The following is a 19,800-nucleotide window of genomic DNA, read 5'->3' as shown; positions in this document are numbered from 1 at the left end:
TCCCCTAGGAATGATCTTAGCAAGGGCAGAGCTGGCCACAGGACTGGCAGCTCCATGGGGAGGCTTTACCTATCATGAAGCAACACTGAGATCAGACAGCTTGGTTATATGATGGAACAGACAAGACAAGCCTTAATGGGACTTAAGACCTCTCGTTTCTTTGGCGAATTTAGTTCTTGACAGTCGTCTAGCTCTTGATAACCTTCTGGAAGAACAAGGTGGAGTCTGTGCGATAATACTTCCTACTGCACCTGAATTAGTGTGATAGCACAGGTGGAAGTTAACATTAAGGAAATATATGCCCAGGCAGACTGGCTTCATAATTTTAGAAGCGGCAATATCGCCTCCACTGCCTGGTCAACAGTTAAGGAAGCCCTCCTGAAGTTACGCTGGCTCCTTCCCTTTCTAGGCCCTTTAGTGGCTACTGGTGTTCTTCTTTTTGGCCCTTGTTTGTTTAGCCTTCTGGGCAAGTTTGTGTCTTCTAGCTTCTAAGAGTTTCAAGTAAGACTCATGAGGGCTCAAGGAATTCAACCCATTCCAGCAGAGGGTGGCCCAGGTCCCTACAGGTCCTTGGAACAGTCAGAGAGGGACTTCTACACCTCTAGGTGTAAGCCAGGGTCTGCAGCCCCTGTCTGGCAGGAAGACGTTCCAGAAGATGAGACCCTTGGCCCTTTACCCCTTAAGAATAAAAGGTGTAGAATCCCTCAGGGGATAATGAGACAGACTAGGACCTGGGACCCTTTGCTGCAGTGCTTACACCTGAACAAATGAAATACAAACAAAATACAAAGAAACTATAAGGGACTAAAAATAACTATATGCATGCATGCACAGCTGGGGGAAATTATAGACAAGATACAAAAAGACCAAAAAAAAAGCCAACTGCCACTTGTGAAGAGCTGGGAGCAAAAGCAGGAGTCAGGAGCAAAAGCAGGGTCCTGCGCATGCCCCCTGCACTCACCACCACCGGGGGGGGGGGCGCGGGCAGACCACCCAAGCCACCCCTCTGGCCTGACTCCTGGACCCGCCCCTGCCCTCACCCCACATAAGGAACCAGCTCGCTGCCGGCCTCCTCGGAGCAATCAAGGGAAACTGTTACTTGTTTTCACTCCCGCCTGCTGCAGCAGGAGCCCAATAAAGCCCTGCCTGAATTTTCTGTCTGGCCTCTTATCAATTTCTATTGATTAAGGAGGCCAAGATCCCTGGTTGGTAACACTTCACTAATGTTCTCTCCACCCTCTGTCTTAATGGAAATGCAGCTCTCCTGAGGGAACTGTCACTGTCACACAGCCAGCCCTGTTCCACTGACACCATCAAGAGGCACTGTTGGCATCCTCCTTGCTTCTGAACCATTACCACTCAGTCACACTTGGGAAAGACCCTGTTCCTTTGTGCCTTAAGTTAGCAGGCACCCCTACTTGGCTCCGGGCTACTTCCTATTAAGCCACAGGCACAGCTCTCTCTACATCCAGGTTCTGAACCCATAGCATGGCTCTTCTCCCAACCTTTAACACCACCTCCTCTCTTCCTTCATCAAAGGAGATAACCTGTCTCACCTTGTTCCCCAAAACACCACCTGTATACCTCCCTGCATCAGCAAACCATCCCTGCCTTCCTTCACAGGGTCAGAAATTAATCCCTTACAACGGCCTGGATCCCCCTTCCTGCCCCCTTCCCCTGAACCGAGCTCCATCAGCTGTCCTCCCTCTTTCACATACCCTCACATTTACCTCCTTCTCCTCGGCATTTAGATGTGCTCAAGTACCCCCTCCCCCCGCCCAGGCGATTTCAGAAATAAAACAAAGCTCCAAAACACTCAATTAGCAATTTTTAATTTTTAAAATTCTAAATTATGAAATGATGGTCTTTGCGAAACATCAAAAACAGAAGGAAGATTTCCCTCCACTCAAAGGTCACCAATACCAGTATCAATTATATTTTCCCAGAATGTTATTATTGCAGCAATGAGCTGCCCTGATGTTTGCCACCACCTTTGTCTTAAGTCCTTCTTTTTTTTTTTTTTTTTTTTTTTTTTTTGCGGTACGCGGGCCTCTCACTGTTGTGGCCTCTCCCGTTGCGGAGAACAGGCTCTGGACGCGCAGGCTCAGCGGCCATGGCTCACGGGCCCAGCCGCTCCGCGGCATGTGGGATCTTCCCGGACAGGGGCACGAACCCGTGTCCCCTGCATCTGCAGGCGGACTCTCAACCACTGTGCCACCAGGGAAGCCCCCTCGCTTAATTTTTATAAGTACCAAATTTGAAAATAAAAACCTGCGTGATCAGCATGATCTTCTACTTCACTCACCACACTTGGCTATTTCCAAACTCAAATACATATTCAAAGGACCAACATTTGTTATGACTGAAGTAGTACAGAAGAACATCCCACTGGCTCCAAGGCTAACTCCAAAAGAGGAGTTCCAAAAACATTCTGTACAATGACGTGTCTGGAACACGGGGAGTGCCTCCCATGGCAAGTACTTTCAAGGGGACGACTCTCTCATGACATGTGTCTTCCTCTTCTTATGAACATACTGGATTAGGTATGTCACAAACCCTATGAACCAGAAGTAATTCCAGAAAGGAAGAAGCCTCGCAAGCCGAACCTGAGTGCGAAAGACTTACCTTCCAGCTCCTCCACCAAACGAAAGGCCAGCAGAGTTCATTCCCGCCAGGACGAAGTAGCCCCGCACTGAAGGGGACTCGCCCATGATGCACCTCATGTCCGGGGTGAAGGTCTCGGGGCAATTCACCAACTTCATGATCTCCACAGTCTCCAGTTCTGGCATCCTACGCAGCAGGGAACTCAACAGGGGCTCTGAGCAACAAAAACAGACCCAAACACAGTCGTCAGCTTTAGGGGATTCAAAACTCCCTACCCCTTACACTCTTCTATTCCCTCTCCTTTCGGAAAACGTCTTGTGGAGGTTTTCTAAGATGAGCCAACTGGGCCATCTATCAGAAGCAGAAGCCTTGGGGAAGTATGGGGCATTCCTACAGAGTTCTTGGCATAAAGATGGAGAAAAAAGATACTCTTTAGAAAGGAAAGGAGCTCTGGAAAAGCAAATACTGTATGTGGCCCCAAAATAAAATCTTAAAGTGATCAGTGGTAGTAAAAGAGCTCTTAAATGGCCCCCAAGGAGATTTGCAGCAATTTCAACTTAGGAAATCCTTGCCTTTTACTGCATAAGACAGAGTCTCAGCTTGTTTTAAAATAAGGCCAACACCAGGGAATAATCCAGTGGAACAGTGGCAATAGATGAAGCCAGACTGAAGCTGGCTGGTGGGTACATGGGTTCTTTATACATTCTCTCCACGTTTAAAAGATTGAAATTTCCCAGAAATTAAGTCCAAGTAGAAAGAGGAAAACTCTTCATTATAGACCCTTTCATATATTTTGAATTTGGAATGTGACTGTCTTAACTATGCAATAAATAAAATTATGTTAAAATTGAATAAAAGACTGTATTAACACAATTCTGCTTTCTAAAAAATGTCTTCAGGACTTCCCTGGTGGCGCAGTGGTTAAGAATCTGCCTACCAATGCAGGGGACACGGGTTTGAGCACCGGTCTGGCAAGATCCATACGCCGCCGAGCAACTGAGCCCGTGCACCACAACTACTGAGCCCGCCTGCCACAACTGCTGAAGCCTGTGCACCTAAGAGCCCGTGCTCCGCAACAAGAGAAGCCACTGCAATGAGAAGCCCGCGCACCACAACAGAGTAGCTAGCCCCCGCTTGCCGCAACTTAGAGAAAGCCCGTGCGCAGCAACGAAGACCCAATGCAGCCAAAAATAAATTAACAAAAAAAAAACTCCTTAAAAAATAAACAAGTAAAACAATAAAAGGACCTATGGGAGACCTTTTCTTACTACTGACATTCTACTGGATGAAGAAGTGAACCAGGCCCTGAGATACATTATTAATCTAGGACAAGTTCAAAAGACAATCCTGAACTATACCCACAAGGCACTGCAAGCTCCCACTAAAAATACAGAGGAAGGAGCTGTTCCTTCACAAATCCCAGGGACCAAGTTCTTCTTAAAACCTGGAACGGGGTCCCCCGAAGACCAACTATTGCCAAAATGGAAGGGCCCCTATAAAGTAATCTGAACCACTCCCACTGCTGTCAAAGTGCAAGGGATATCTAGTTGGGTACATTTTTCCAGACTAAAGCTTTTACCTCCAGAAACCCCGCAGGTTACAACAGAAGAGCAATACACCTGTAAGCCAGTGGAAGGTCTGAGATACCTATTCAAAAGACAGGCACCATCGACAGATAAGTAAAATGATGTAGTGGGTTGGACTCCTGTTTGCCATTCTTGCTGTTGTACTCAGCGGATCATACGTGAACATCTTGTTAGAAATGCTGTAGAGCTTTATATGCTTAATCATCAACATAATAGTCTGCTGTCCCCTAACTGTTTAAGTACTAACAACAGTTACGTCCTTCAAGGGCTATCCGGTCTTAACAGCTGTGAGACAGACATTCAGGTCTGCACCCCCGGAAGGGTTTGTTTTCCTCTGCGGACACCCAAACCATCATATGTTACGGAATTATCGACAGACCCTGTCTTTTCCAACCAAGCCATAGCGTATAAATGCACTGACAATGTTCACTTCATAGGACAGTGTGCTATAAGGACTACAGGGTTAAGAGGGATTTTTATCTGTAACAGAACCAGTCAGGCTCACCACCAAACCCAGAAAGCACTAGGAATGATCTTTTTTCTCTATATATGTTTGTTTATTTGGCTACGCGGAGTCTTAGTTGTGGCACACAGGATCTTTAGTTGCGAAACGCAGGATCTTTTAGTTGCGGCATGCGTGTGGGATCTAGTTCCCTGACCAGGGATCGAACCCAGGCCCCCTGCATTGGAAGCACAGAGTCTTAACCACTGGACCACCAGGGAAGTCCCCTAGGAATGATCTTAGCAAGGGCAGAGCTGGCCACAGGACTGGCAGCTCCATGGGGAGGCTTTACCTATCATGAAGCAACACTGAGATCAGACAGCTTGGTTATATGATGGAACAGACAAGACAAGCCTTAATGGGACTTAAGACCTCTCGTTTCTTTGGCGAATTTAGTTCTTGACAGTCGTCTAGCTCTTGATAACCTTCTGGAAGAACAAGGTGGAGTCTGTGCGATAATACTTCCTACTGCACCTGAATTAGTGTGATAGCACAGGTGGAAGTTAACATTAAGGAAATATATGCCCAGGCAGACTGGCTTCATAATTTTAGAAGCGGCAATATCGCCTCCACTGCCTGGTCAACAGTTAAGGAAGCCCTCCTGAAGTTACGCTGGCTCCTTCCCTTTCTAGGCCCTTTAGTGGCTACTGGTGTTCTTCTTTTTGGCCCTTGTTTGTTTAGCCTTCTGGGCAAGTTTGTGTCTTCTAGCTTCTAAGAGTTTCAAGTAAGACTCATGAGGGCTCAAGGAATTCAACCCATTCCAGCAGAGGGTGGCCCAGGTCCCTACAGGTCCTTGGAACAGTCAGAGAGGGACTTCTACACCTCTAGGTGTAAGCCAGGGTCTGCAGCCCCTGTCTGGCAGGAAGACGTTCCAGAAGATGAGACCCTTGGCCCTTTACCCCTTAAGAATAAAAGGTGTAGAATCCCTCAGGGGATAATGAGACAGACTAGGACCTGGGACCCTTTGCTGCAGTGCTTACACCTGAACAAATGAAATACAAACAAAATACAAAGAAACTATAAGGGACTAAAAATAACTATATGCATGCATGCACAGCTGGGGGAAATTATAGACAAGATACAAAAAGACCAAAAAAAAAGCCAACTGCCACTTGTGAAGAGCTGGGAGCAAAAGCAGGAGTCAGGAGCAAAAGCAGGGTCCTGTGCATGCCCCCTGCACTCACCACCACCGGGGGGGGGGGGCGCGGGCAGACCACCCAAGCCACCCCTCTGGCCTGACTCCTGGACCCGCCCCTGCCCTCACCCCACATAAGGAACCAGCTCGCTGCCGGCCTCCTCGGAGCAATCAAGGGAAACTGTTACTTGTTTTCACTCCCGCCTGCTGCAGCAGGAGCCCAATAAAGCCCTGCCTGAATTTTCTGTCTGGCCTCTTATCAATTTCTATTGATTAAGGAGGCCAAGATCCCTGGTTGGTAACACTTCACTAATGTTCTCTCCACCCTCTGTCTTAATGGAAATGCAGCTCTCCTGAGGGAACTGTCACTGTCACACAGCCAGCCCTGTTCCACTGACACCATCAAGAGGCACTGTTGGCATCCTCCTTGCTTCTGAACCATTACCACTCAGTCACACTTGGGAAAGACCCTGTTCCTTTGTGCCTTAAGTTAGCAGGCACCCCTACTTGGCTCCGGGCTACTTCCTATTAAGCCACAGGCACAGCTCTCTCTACATCCAGGTTCTGAACCCATAGCATGGCTCTTCTCCCAACCTTTAACACCACCTCCTCTCTTCCTTCATCAAAGGAGATAACCTGTCTCACCTTGTTCCCCAAAACACCACCTGTATACCTCCCTGCATCAGCAAACCATCCCTGCCTTCCTTCACAGGGTCAGAAATTAATCCCTTACAACGGCCTGGATCCCCCTTCCTGCCCCCTTCCCCTGAACCGAGCTCCATCAGCTGTCCTCCCTCTTTCACATACCCTCACATTTACCTCCTTCTCCTCGGCATTTAGATGTGCTCAAGTACCCCCTCCCCCCGCCCAGGCGATTTCAGAAATAAAACAAAGCTCCAAAACACTCAATTAGCAATTTTTAATTTTTAAAATTCTAAATTATGAAATGATGGTCTTTGCGAAACATCAAAAACAGAAGGAAGATTTCCCTCCACTCAAAGGTCACCAATACCAGTATCAATTATATTTTCCCAGAATGTTATTATTGCAGCAATGAGCTGCCCTGATGTTTGCCACCACCTTTGTCTTAAGTCCTTCTTTTTTTTTTTTTTTTTTTTTTTTTTTTGCGGTACGCGGGCCTCTCACTGTTGTGGCCTCTCCCGTTGCGGAGAACAGGCTCTGGACGCGCAGGCTCAGCGGCCATGGCTCACGGGCCCAGCCGCTCCGCGGCATGTGGGATCTTCCCGGACAGGGGCACGAACCCGTGTCCCCTGCATCTGCAGGCGGACTCTCAACCACTGTGCCACCAGGGAAGCCCCCTCGCTTAATTTTTATAAGTACCAAATTTGAAAATAAAAACCTGCGTGATCAGCATGATCTTCTACTTCACTCACCACACTTGGCTATTTCCAAACTCAAATACATATTCAAAGGACCAACATTTGTTATGACTGAAGTAGTACAGAAGAACATCCCACTGGCTCCAAGGCTAACTCCAAAAGAGGAGTTCCAAAAACATTCTGTACAATGACGTGTCTGGAACACGGGGAGTGCCTCCCATGGCAAGTACTTTCAAGGGGACGACTCTCTCATGACATGTGTCTTCCTCTTCTTATGAACATACTGGATTAGGTATGTCACAAACCCTATGAACCAGAAGTAATTCCAGAAAGGAAGAAGCCTCGCAAGCCGAACCTGAGTGCGAAAGACTTACCTTCCAGCTCCTCCACCAAACGAAAGGCCAGCAGAGTTCATTCCCGCCAGGACGAAGTAGCCCCGCACTGAAGGGGACTCGCCCATGATGCACCTCATGTCCGGGGTGAAGGTCTCGGGGCAATTCACCAACTTCATGATCTCCACAGTCTCCAGTTCTGGCATCCTACGCAGCAGGGAACTCAACAGGGGCTCTGAGCAACAAAAACAGACCCAAACACAGTCGTCAGCTTTAGGGGATTCAAAACTCCCTACCCCTTACACTCTTCTATTCCCTCTCCTTTCGGAAAACGTCTTGTGGAGGTTTTCTAAGATGAGCCAACTGGGCCATCTATCAGAAGCAGAAGCCTTGGGGAAGTATGGGGCATTCCTACAGAGTTCTTGGCATAAAGATGGAGAAAAAAGATACTCTTTAGAAAGGAAAGGAGCTCTGGAAAAGCAAATACTGTATGTGGCCCCAAAATAAAATCTTAAAGTGATCAGTGGTAGTAAAAGAGCTCTTAAATGGCCCCCAAGGAGATTTGCAGCAATTTCAACTTAGGAAATCCTTGCCTTTTACTGCATAAGACAGAGTCTCAGCTTGTTTTAAAATAAGGCCAACACCAGGGAATAATCCAGTGGAACAGTGGCAATAGATGAAGCCAGACTGAAGCTGGCTGGTGGGTACATGGGTTCTTTATACATTCTCTCCACGTTTAAAAGATTGAAATTTCCCAGAAATTAAGTCCAAGTAGAAAGAGGAAAACTCTTCATTATAGACCCTTTCATATATTTTGAATTTGGAATGTGACTGTCTTAACTATGCAATAAATAAAATTATGTTAAAATTGAATAAAAGACTGTATTAACACAATTCTGCTTTCTAAAAAATGTCTTCAGGACTTCCCTGGTGGCGCAGTGGTTAAGAATCTGCCTACCAATGCAGGGGACACGGGTTTGAGCACCGGTCTGGCAAGATCCATACGCCGCCGAGCAACTGAGCCCGTGCACCACAACTACTGAGCCCGCCTGCCACAACTGCTGAAGCCTGTGCACCTAAGAGCCCGTGCTCCGCAACAAGAGAAGCCACTGCAATGAGAAGCCCGCGCACCACAACAGAGTAGCTAGCCCCCGCTTGCCGCAACTTAGAGAAAGCCCGTGCGCAGCAACGAAGACCCAATGCAGCCAAAAATAAATTAACAAAAAAAAAAACTCCTTAAAAAATAAACAAGTAAAACAATAAAAGGACCTATGGGAGACCTTTTCTTACTACTGACATTCTACTGGATGAAGAAGTGAACCAGGCCCTGAGATACATTATTAATCTAGGACAAGTTCAAAAGACAATCCTGAACTATACCCACAAGGCACTGCAAGCTCCCACTAAAAATACAGAGGAAGGAGCTGTTCCTTCACAAATCCCAGGGACCAAGTTCTTCTTAAAACCTGGAACGGGGTCCCCCGAAGACCAACTATTGCCAAAATGGAAGGGCCCCTATAAAGTAATCTGAACCACTCCCACTGCTGTCAAAGTGCAAGGGATATCTAGTTGGGTACATTTTTCCAGACTAAAGCTTTTACCTCCAGAAACCCCGCAGGTTACAACAGAAGAGCAATACACCTGTAAGCCAGTGGAAGGTCTGAGATACCTATTCAAAAGACAGGCACCATCGACAGATAAGTAAAATGATGTAGTGGGTTGGACTCCTGTTTGCCATTCTTGCTGTTGTACTCAGCGGATCATACGTGAACATCTTGTTAGAAATGCTGTAGAGCTTTATATGCTTAATCATCAACATAATAGTCTGCTGTCCCCTAACTGTTTAAGTACTAACAACAGTTACGTCCTTCAAGGGCTATCCGGTCTTAACAGCTGTGAGACAGACATTCAGGTCTGCACCCCCGGAAGGGTTTGTTTTCCTCTGCGGACACCCAAACCATCATATGTTACGGAATTATCGACAGACCCTGTCTTTTCCAACCAAGCCATAGCGTATAAATGCACTGACAATGTTCACTTCATAGGACAGTGTGCTATAAGGACTACAGGGTTAAGAGGGATTTTTATCTGTAACAGAACCAGTCAGGCTCACCACCAAACCCAGAAAGCACTAGGAATGATCTTTTTTCTCTATATATGTTTGTTTATTTGGCTACGCGGAGTCTTAGTTGTGGCACACAGGATCTTTAGTTGCGAAACGCAGGATCTTTTTTAGTTGCGGCATGCGTGTGGGATCTAGTTCCCTGACCAGGGATCGAACCCAGGCCCCCTGCATTGGAAGCACAGAGTCTTAACCACTGGACCACCAGGGAAGTCCCCTAGGAATGATCTTAGCAAGGGCAGAGCTGGCCACAGGACTGGCAGCTCCATGGGGAGGCTTTACCTATCATGAAGCAACACTGAGATCAGACAGCTTGGTTATATGATGGAACAGACAAGACAAGCCTTAATGGGACTTAAGACCTCTCGTTTCTTTGGCGAATTTAGTTCTTGACAGTCGTCTAGCTCTTGATAACCTTCTGGAAGAACAAGGTGGAGTCTGTGCGATAATACTTCCTACTGCACCTGAATTAGTGTGATAGCACAGGTGGAAGTTAACATTAAGGAAATATATGCCCAGGCAGACTGGCTTCATAATTTTAGAAGCGGCAATATCGCCTCCACTGCCTGGTCAACAGTTAAGGAAGCCCTCCTGAAGTTACGCTGGCTCCTTCCCTTTCTAGGCCCTTTAGTGGCTACTGGTGTTCTTCTTTTTGGCCCTTGTTTGTTTAGCCTTCTGGGCAAGTTTGTGTCTTCTAGCTTCTAAGAGTTTCAAGTAAGACTCATGAGGGCTCAAGGAATTCAACCCATTCCAGCAGAGGGTGGCCCAGGTCCCTACAGGTCCTTGGAACAGTCAGAGAGGGACTTCTACACCTCTAGGTGTAAGCCAGGGTCTGCAGCCCCTGTCTGGCAGGAAGACGTTCCAGAAGATGAGACCCTTGGCCCTTTACCCCTTAAGAATAAAAGGTGTAGAATCCCTCAGGGGATAATGAGACAGACTAGGACCTGGGACCCTTTGCTGCAGTGCTTACACCTGAACAAATGAAATACAAACAAAATACAAAGAAACTATAAGGGACTAAAAATAACTATATGCATGAATGCACAGCTGGGGGAAATTATAGACAAGATACAAAAAGACCAAAAAAAAAGCCAACTGCCACTTGTGAAGAGCTGGGAGCAAAAGCAGGAGTCAGGAGCAAAAGCAGGGTCCTGCGCATGCCCCCTGCACTCACCACCACCGGGGGGGGGGGCGCGGGCAGACCACCCAAGCCACCCCTCTGGCCTGACTCCTGGACCCGCCCCTGCCCTCACCCCACATAAGGAACCAGCTCGCTGCCAGCCTCCTCGGAGCAATCAAGGGAAACTGTTACTTGTTTTCACTCCCGCCTGCTGCAGCAGGAGCCCAATAAAGCCCTGCCTGAATTTTCTGTCTGGCCTCTTATCAATTTCTATTGATTAAGGAGGCCAAGATCCCTGGTTGGTAACACTTCACTAATGTTCTCTCCACCCTCTGTCTTAATGGAAATGCAGCTCTCCTGAGGGAACTGTCACTGTCACACAGCCAGCCCTGTTCCACTGACACCATCAAGAGGCACTGTTGGCATCCTCCTTGCTTCTGAACCATTACCACTCAGTCACACTTGGGAAAGACCCTGTTCCTTTGTGCCTTAAGTTAGCAGGCACCCCTACTTGGCTCCGGGCTACTTCCTATTAAGCCACAGGCACAGCTCTCTCTACATCCAGGTTCTGAACCCATAGCATGGCTCTTCTCCCAACCTTTAACACCACCTCCTCTCTTCCTTCATCAAAGGAGATAACCTGTCTCACCTTGTTCCCCAAAACACCACCTGTATACCTCCCTGCATCAGCAAACCATCCCTGCCTTCCTTCACAGGGTCAGAAATTAATCCCTTACAACGGCCTGGATCCCCCTTCCTGCCCCCTTCCCCTGAACCGAGCTCCATCAGCTGTCCTCCCTCTTTCACATACCCTCACATTTACCTCCTTCTCCTCGGCATTTAGATGTGCTCAAGTACCCCCTCCCCCCGCCCAGGCGATTTCAGAAATAAAACAAAGCTCCAAAACACTCAATTAGCAATTTTTAATTTTTAAAATTCTAAATTATGAAATGATGGTCTTTGCGAAACATCAAAAACAGAAGGAAGATTTCCCTCCACTCAAAGGTCACCAATACCAGTATCAATTATATTTTCCCAGAATGTTATTATTGCAGCAATGAGCTGCCCTGATGTTTGCCACCACCTTTGTCTTAAGTCCTTCTTTTTTTTTTTTTTTTTTTTTTTTTTTTGCGGTACGCGGGCCTCTCACTGTTGTGGCCTCTCCCGTTGCGGAGAACAGGCTCTGGACGCGCAGGCTCAGCGGCCATGGCTCACGGGCCCAGCCGCTCCGCGGCATGTGGGATCTTCCCGGACAGGGGCACGAACCCGTGTCCCCTGCATCTGCAGGCGGACTCTCAACCACTGTGCCACCAGGGAAGCCCCCTCGCTTAATTTTTATAAGTACCAAATTTGAAAATAAAAACCTGCGTGATCAGCATGATCTTCTACTTCACTCACCACACTTGGCTATTTCCAAACTCAAATACATATTCAAAGGACCAACATTTGTTATGACTGAAGTAGTACAGAAGAACATCCCACTGGCTCCAAGGCTAACTCCAAAAGAGGAGTTCCAAAAACATTCTGTACAATGACGTGTCTGGAACACGGGGAGTGCCTCCCATGGCAAGTACTTTCAAGGGGACGACTCTCTCATGACATGTGTCTTCCTCTTCTTATGAACATACTGGATTAGGTATGTCACAAACCCTATGAACCAGAAGTAATTCCAGAAAGGAAGAAGCCTCGCAAGCCGAACCTGAGTGCGAAAGACTTACCTTCCAGCTCCTCCACCAAACGAAAGGCCAGCAGAGTTCATTCCCGCCAGGACGAAGTAGCCCCGCACTGAAGGGGACTCGCCCATGATGCACCTCATGTCCGGGGTGAAGGTCTCGGGGCAATTCACCAACTTCATGATCTCCACAGTCTCCAGTTCTGGCATCCTACGCAGCAGGGAACTCAACAGGGGCTCTGAGCAACAAAAACAGACCCAAACACAGTCGTCAGCTTTAGGGGATTCAAAACTCCCTACCCCTTACACTCTTCTATTCCCTCTCCTTTCGGAAAACGTCTTGTGGAGGTTTTCTAAGATGAGCCAACTGGGCCATCTATCAGAAGCAGAAGCCTTGGGGAAGTATGGGGCATTCCTACAGAGTTCTTGGCATAAAGATGGAGAAAAAAGATACTCTTTAGAAAGGAAAGGAGCTCTGGAAAAGCAAATACTGTATGTGGCCCCAAAATAAAATCTTAAAGTGATCAGTGGTAGTAAAAGAGCTCTTAAATGGCCCCCAAGGAGATTTGCAGCAATTTCAACTTAGGAAATCCTTGCCTTTTACTGCATAAGACAGAGTCTCAGCTTGTTTTAAAATAAGGCCAACACCAGGGAATAATCCAGTGGAACAGTGGCAATAGATGAAGCCAGACTGAAGCTGGCTGGTGGGTACATGGGTTCTTTATACATTCTCTCCACGTTTAAAAGATTGAAATTTCCCAGAAATTAAGTCCAAGTAGAAAGAGGAAAACTCTTCATTATAGACCCTTTCATATATTTTGAATTTGGAATGTGACTGTCTTAACTATGCAATAAATAAAATTATGTTAAAATTGAATAAAAGACTGTATTAACACAATTCTGCTTTCTAAAAAATGTCTTCAGGACTTCCCTGGTGGCGCAGTGGTTAAGAATCTGCCTACCAATGCAGGGGACACGGGTTTGAGCACCGGTCTGGCAAGATCCATACGCCGCCGAGCAACTGAGCCCGTGCACCACAACTACTGAGCCCGCCTGCCACAACTGCTGAAGCCTGTGCACCTAAGAGCCCGTGCTCCGCAACAAGAGAAGCCACTGCAATGAGAAGCCCGCGCACCACAACAGAGTAGCTAGCCCCCGCTTGCCGCAACTTAGAGAAAGCCCGTGCGCAGCAACGAAGACCCAATGCAGCCAAAAATAAATTAACAAAAAAAAAACTCCTTAAAAAATAAACAAGTAAAACAATAAAAGGACCTATGGGAGACCTTTTCTTACTACTGACATTCTACTGGATGAAGAAGTGAACCAGGCCCTGAGATACATTATTAATCTAGGACAAGTTCAAAAGACAATCCTGAACTATACCCACAAGGCACTGCAAGCTCCCACTAAAAATACAGAGGAAGGAGCTGTTCCTTCACAAATCCCAGGGACCAAGTTCTTCTTAAAACCTGGAACGGGGTCCCCCGAAGACCAACTATTGCCAAAATGGAAGGGCCCCTATAAAGTAATCTGAACCACTCCCACTGCTGTCAAAGTGCAAGGGATATCTAGTTGGGTACATTTTTCCAGACTAAAGCTTTTACCTCCAGAAACCCCGCAGGTTACAACAGAAGAGCAATACACCTGTAAGCCAGTGGAAGGTCTGAGATACCTATTCAAAAGACAGGCACCATCGACAGATAAGTAAAATGATGTAGTGGGTTGGACTCCTGTTTGCCATTCTTGCTGTTGTACTCAGCGGATCATACGTGAACATCTTGTTAGAAATGCTGTAGAGCTTTATATGCTTAATCATCAACATAATAGTCTGCTGTCCCCTAACTGTTTAAGTACTAACAACAGTTACGTCCTTCAAGGGCTATCCGGTCTTAACAGCTGTGAGACAGACATTCAGGTCTGCACCCCCGGAAGGGTTTGTTTTCCTCTGCGGACACCCAAACCATCATATGTTACGGAATTATCGACAGACCCTGTCTTTTCCAACCAAGCCATAGCGTATAAATGCACTGACAATGTTCACTTCATAGGACAGTGTGCTATAAGGACTACAGGGTTAAGAGGGATTTTTATCTGTAACAGAACCAGTCAGGCTCACCACCAAACCCAGAAAGCACTAGGAATGATCTTTTTTCTCTATATATGTTTGTTTATTTGGCTACGCGGAGTCTTAGTTGTGGCACACAGGATCTTTAGTTGCGAAACGCAGGATCTTTTTTAGTTGCGGCATGCGTGTGGGATCTAGTTCCCTGACCAGGGATCGAACCCAGGCCCCCTGCACTGGAAGCACAGAGTCTTAACCACTGGACCACCAGGGAAGTCCCCTAGGAATGATCTTAGCAAGGGCAGAGCTGGCCACAGGACTGGCAGCTCCATGGGGAGGCTTTACCTATCATGAAGCAACACTGAGATCAGACAGCTTGGTTATATGATGGAACAGACAAGACAAGCCTTAATGGGACTTAAGACCTCTCGTTTCTTTGGCGAATTTAGTTCTTGACAGTCGTCTAGCTCTTGATAACCTTCTGGAAGAACAAGGTGGAGTCTGTGCGATAATACTTCCTACTGCACCTGAATTAGTGTGATAGCACAGGTGGAAGTTAACATTAAGGAAATATATGCCCAGGCAGACTGGCTTCATAATTTTAGAAGCGGCAATATCGCCTCCACTGCCTGGTCAACAGTTAAGGAAGCCCTCCTGAAGTTACGCTGGCTCCTTCCCTTTCTAGGCCCTTTAGTGGCTACTGGTGTTCTTCTTTTTGGCCCTTGTTTGTTTAGCCTTCTGGGCAAGTTTGTGTCTTCTAGCTTCTAAGAGTTTCAAGTAAGACTCATGAGGGCTCAAGGAATTCAACCCATTCCAGCAGAGGGTGGCCCAGGTCCCTACAGGTCCTTGGAACAGTCAGAGAGGGACTTCTACACCTCTAGGTGTAAGCCAGGGTCTGCAGCCCCTGTCTGGCAGGAAGACGTTCCAGAAGATGAGACCCTTGGCCCTTTACCCCTTAAGAATAAAAGGTGTAGAATCCCTCAGGGGATAATGAGACAGACTAGGACCTGGGACCCTTTGCTGCAGTGCTTACACCTGAACAAATGAAATACAAACAAAATACAAAGAAACTATAAGGGACTAAAAATAACTATATGCATGCATGCACAGCTGGGGGAAATTATAGACAAGATACAAAAAGACCAAAAAAAAAGCCAACTGCCACTTGTGAAGAGCTGGGAGCAAAAGCAGGAGTCAGGAGCAAAAGCAGGGTCCTGTGCATGCCCCCTGCACTCACCACCACCGGGGGGGGGGGCGCGGGCAGACCACCCAAGCCACCCCTCTGGCCTGACTCCTGGACCCGCCCCTGCCCTCACCCCACATAAGGAACCAGCTCGCTGCCGGCCTCCTCGGAGCAATCAAGGGAAACTGTTACTTGTTTTCACTCCCGCCTGCTGCAGCAGGAGCCCAATAAAGCCCTGCCTGAATTTTCTGTCTGGCCTCTTATCAATTTCTATTGATTAAGGAGGCCAAGATCCCTGGTTGGTAACACTTCACTAATGTTCTCTCCACCCTCTGTCTTAATGGAAATGCAGCTCTCCTGAGGGAACTGTCACTGTCACACAGCCAGCCCTGTTCCACTGACACCATCAAGAGGCACTGTTGGCATCCTCCTTGCTTCTGAACCATTACCACTCAGTCACACTTGGGAAAGACCCTGTTCCTTTGTGCCTTAAGTTAGCAGGCACCCCTACTTGGCTCCGGGCTACTTCCTATTAAGCCACAGGCACAGCTCTCTCTACATCCAGGTTCTGAACCCATAGCATGGCTCTTCTCCCAACCTTTAACACCACCTCCTCTCTTCCTTCATCAAAGGAGATAACCTGTCTCACCTTGTTCCCCAAAACACCACCTGTATACCTCCCTGCATCAGCAAACCATCCCTGCCTTCCTTCACAGGGTCAGAAATTAATCCCTTACAACGGCCTGGATCCCCCTTCCTGCCCCCTTCCCCTGAACCGAGCTCCATCAGCTGTCCTCCCTCTTTCACATACCCTCACATTTACCTCCTTCTCCTCGGCATTTAGATGTGCTCAAGTACCCCCTCCCCCCGCCCAGGCGATTTCAGAAATAAAACAAAGCTCCAAAACACTCAATTAGCAATTTTTAATTTTTAAAATTCTAAATTATGAAATGATGGTCTTTGCGAAACATCAAAAACAGAAGGAAGATTTCCCTCCACTCAAAGGTCACCAATACCAGTATCAATTATATTTTCCCAGAATGTTATTATTGCAGCAATGAGCTGCCCTGATGTTTGCCACCACCTTTGTCTTAAGTCCTTCTTTTTTTTTTTTTTTTTTTTTTTTTTTGCGGTACGCGGGCCTCTCACTGTTGTGGCCTCTCCCGTTGCGGAGAACAGGCTCTGGACGCGCAGGCTCAGCGGCCATGGCTCACGGGCCCAGCCGCTCCGCGGCATGTGGGATCTTCCCGGACCGGGGCACAAACCCACGTCCCCTGCATCGGAAGGCGGACTCTCAACCACTGCGCCACCAGGGAAGCCCTTAAGTCCTTCTTTTATTACCTTGGTGGTGGCATAGTTGGCCTGTGGACTGTTTTTTTTTTTTTTTTTTTGGCCTGTGGACTTTTTAAGCAAAAATTTCCTAACTTGTATTTCACAACCTGTCTTTTTTATTTCCCGTCCTACTCTCTTCTGAACCAAAAGTGGTCGGGCTTCTGCCCCACCAGGCCACTGCACTCCTCTCACCAGGAACGCAAATGTTGCTCCTTTCCAAGGGCACTTTCTGGGCACCATCTCACTCCCTCCTATCCACACACTCTTTCCTTGTTTTCTGTGGCACCTTCAGCCCCGATCACTGGCCTCTCTCCTCTGCCCTTCCCTCTGTGTTGACGTCCCCCAGGGTTCCCTGAGGCCAGCTTCGCTTCCCCATCCACCACTGTTCCGGGTGATTCCCTTTCCTGCCATGACTGATGGCCTAACCCATAGCACTCCTGAGCCTTAGACCCGCACGTCTAGTGGAAGAAGGGCCACCTCCACTTGGACTCCCACAGGTCAAACTGAGCACATCCAAAAGGTAAAGCCATCTTCCCCAATCTCCAACTCTGCTCCACTTCCTGTGTCCCCTAGGAACACCATACACTAGAATCCTGGGTGTCATCCCACATTCCCCCCTTTCTCTCATCTCCTCTCTCCAGTCAATCATCAAGACCTAACCAACAACCCTACATCGTAAATCTCCCTCCAGTGGATCTACTCTCCATCTCCACTGCCCTGAACTGAGCACAGCCCGCCATCCTGTTTACTGCAGAAGGTTCCCAACTGGGCTTCCCGCCTCTAATCTGCACACCATTCTCCCCACGCCCCACAGCCTTCACACAGAGGCCTGAGCACATCTCTGAAATGAAGATTCTAGAGACCTTCCTGGTGGCGCAGTGGATAAGACTCCACGCTTCCACTACAGGGGGCGCAGGTTCGATCCCTGGTCAGGGAACTAAGATCCCACATGCCGAGGACGCATCCAAAAAAAAACACCAAAAAACAAACAAAAAAAAAAAACAGTATAGGAAACAATGGCATCAGAGTCTATTCCAGTAGGTTTGGCAGCGATAGCAAAGGAGTGAGATCAGAGGAGATAAAGCCAGTAGAGAAGAAACGGAAGATGTCAAAGACAACAAAGTAAAACACACACCTGGTTGAAAGTAAATTACGTGTTTAATTTCTGCTAAGGAGAAGAATTCCTGCTAAACAATCTCAATACTGACGCTGGTTATGCTCAGATCTGCTTACACCAACAAGAGCAAGAGGACAGCTCTAACTCCTTCTGAGCTGTTCCTCTGCATGGTCACAACACCTTGTACAAATCGGCTGCTGGTCACAAGGGAGACTGGGTGAGAAGAGACGGATTAACACAACATTTCCCACACCTGCCTCCAAATGAGAGCCACCTGGGACACATTTTAAAACACACACACACACACACACAGGCTCCCTCTCTGGAGATTCTGATCCTGCGGTCCAGGGTGCTATATTTTTCAACAAGTGCACCAGGTGATCAGCCAAGTTTGAGAACTTAACACAAATCTCTAGCCCTAGGAACGTGTCCCCTTCAGCCCGGCTACCTCGCCGCCCCCCAGCACGGGCGAAACGGACGTGAAGATGCCTGAATCAAATCTCGGTGTCATACACATCAGGCCCAAAGGGTCAAACGTTGGGAAGAGAGCTCACCGCCCCGGCATGGACGTTTCCACCTAACCTCACCGCTGACTCTGCAGAACTTCTACTAGTTAGTTAAGCACAAGCGGACCGCACGTTGCCACGCGGGAAAACAATTACGCCTGCAGAGACGACCCAGCTGGGCAAGCCCGACCCACGCTGGGGGGTGGGGGGTGGGGCTGCCCGCCCGAGGCGGGCCTCAGGAGCGAGGTTATCCCGGCCGCCCTGGGCATCCGGGCTCGGCTGCGGGCGCCTGCCAGAGCCGGTGCGCTGGCCCTGGGCAGCCGGGCACGGGTCCGCGAGACGCCACCGCCGCAGAGAGGCTGAGGGAGACCGGGCGACGCGCTGTCGGCCCCGGCGGGCGGAGTCCCGGCGCCGGGACGCGCCTTCCGAGGACCAGGCAGAACCGACGGGAAACGAGGGACGCCGAAGCCCCCAGACCGAGACCACAGAGGAAAGGGGGGGCGCTGTGGGTCCCGGGCCGCCAAGGTCCGCGTGGACGGGGACGCCAGAGCGGCTCCGCAGCTTCTCCTTACCTCACGGGCGCCCTCGGGCTCCGCGCTCAGCAACACCCCGCCTGAAGCGGAGCAGCAGCCACAACCGTTGCCGGGGTTCCCGGGGGCCGGAAGGTGGGACAAGGACAAGGAAGGGGTCGGGACAGGAGGGAGGAAAAAGTTCCCGTGACGCGAGAAGCCAGCTAGGGTTTGCCGGCTCTAGTCCTCCTTCCATCCGACGCGCGCCGTGACGTCAGGGTAGGGCTCCGCCCCTGACACGTGGGGCCTGTTTGGGTCTCGCGAGGCCCCGCCCCTGGGTGTGTGTAGCGGGGAACCGCCTCTGCCAAGATGGCGGTGAGCTGCAGGCGTGGTGTTTCAGGGCCGCTTTAGGACTCTAGCCTCGGGCCCTGTTAAATTGTCCAGGTGCAGCCGGGATCGCCATGATGGCGGCAGCCCCACTGCAGTGTGGGGAGGGCGGGGGTTCTCTCTTCCTTCTATGCGAGTCCCCAGGCCTGGTCCCACGAGGTCCACCGCCCAAAGACACTAGTCAGGGCGTAAAGAAGATTCTTGGACTGACAGCCGCTTTGTTTTTTGGAAGTCGCCCGGGTCTTCTTGGGCGAATCGCTAGCAGAGCAGATGGGAAATCCTGTCTGCTGG

The 19,800-nt window shown here is 48.8% G+C and overlaps 1 protein-coding gene across 3 annotated transcripts in view; it reads right to left on the bottom strand.

Moving 5' to 3' along the window:
* EXOSC6 (exosome component 6) overlaps nucleotides 1-19,800 on the bottom strand; it is a 100,586-nt gene that overhangs the window by 30,083 nt on the left and 50,703 nt on the right. For 2 of the 3 annotated variants that reach the window (XM_060289783.1, XM_060289784.1), the window contains 3 exons: nucleotides 12,460-12,652; nucleotides 7,542-7,734; nucleotides 2,626-2,818 (listed from right to left, as the gene is read on the bottom strand). The gene's annotated coding sequence lies outside the window, so the exon portion shown is untranslated. Of the gene's footprint in view, nucleotides 1-2,625; nucleotides 2,819-7,541; nucleotides 7,735-12,459; nucleotides 12,653-19,185; nucleotides 19,367-19,800 lie in introns of those variants that run through there. The other variant, XR_009560176.1, reaches the window with a different exon arrangement.

Source organism: Globicephala melas, chromosome 19, assembly GCF_963455315.2.
Source record: "Globicephala melas chromosome 19, mGloMel1.2, whole genome shotgun sequence".
NCBI lineage: Eukaryota > Metazoa > Chordata > Mammalia > Artiodactyla > Delphinidae > Globicephala > Globicephala melas.
This window is presented reverse-complemented; position numbering and strand designations above follow the sequence as displayed.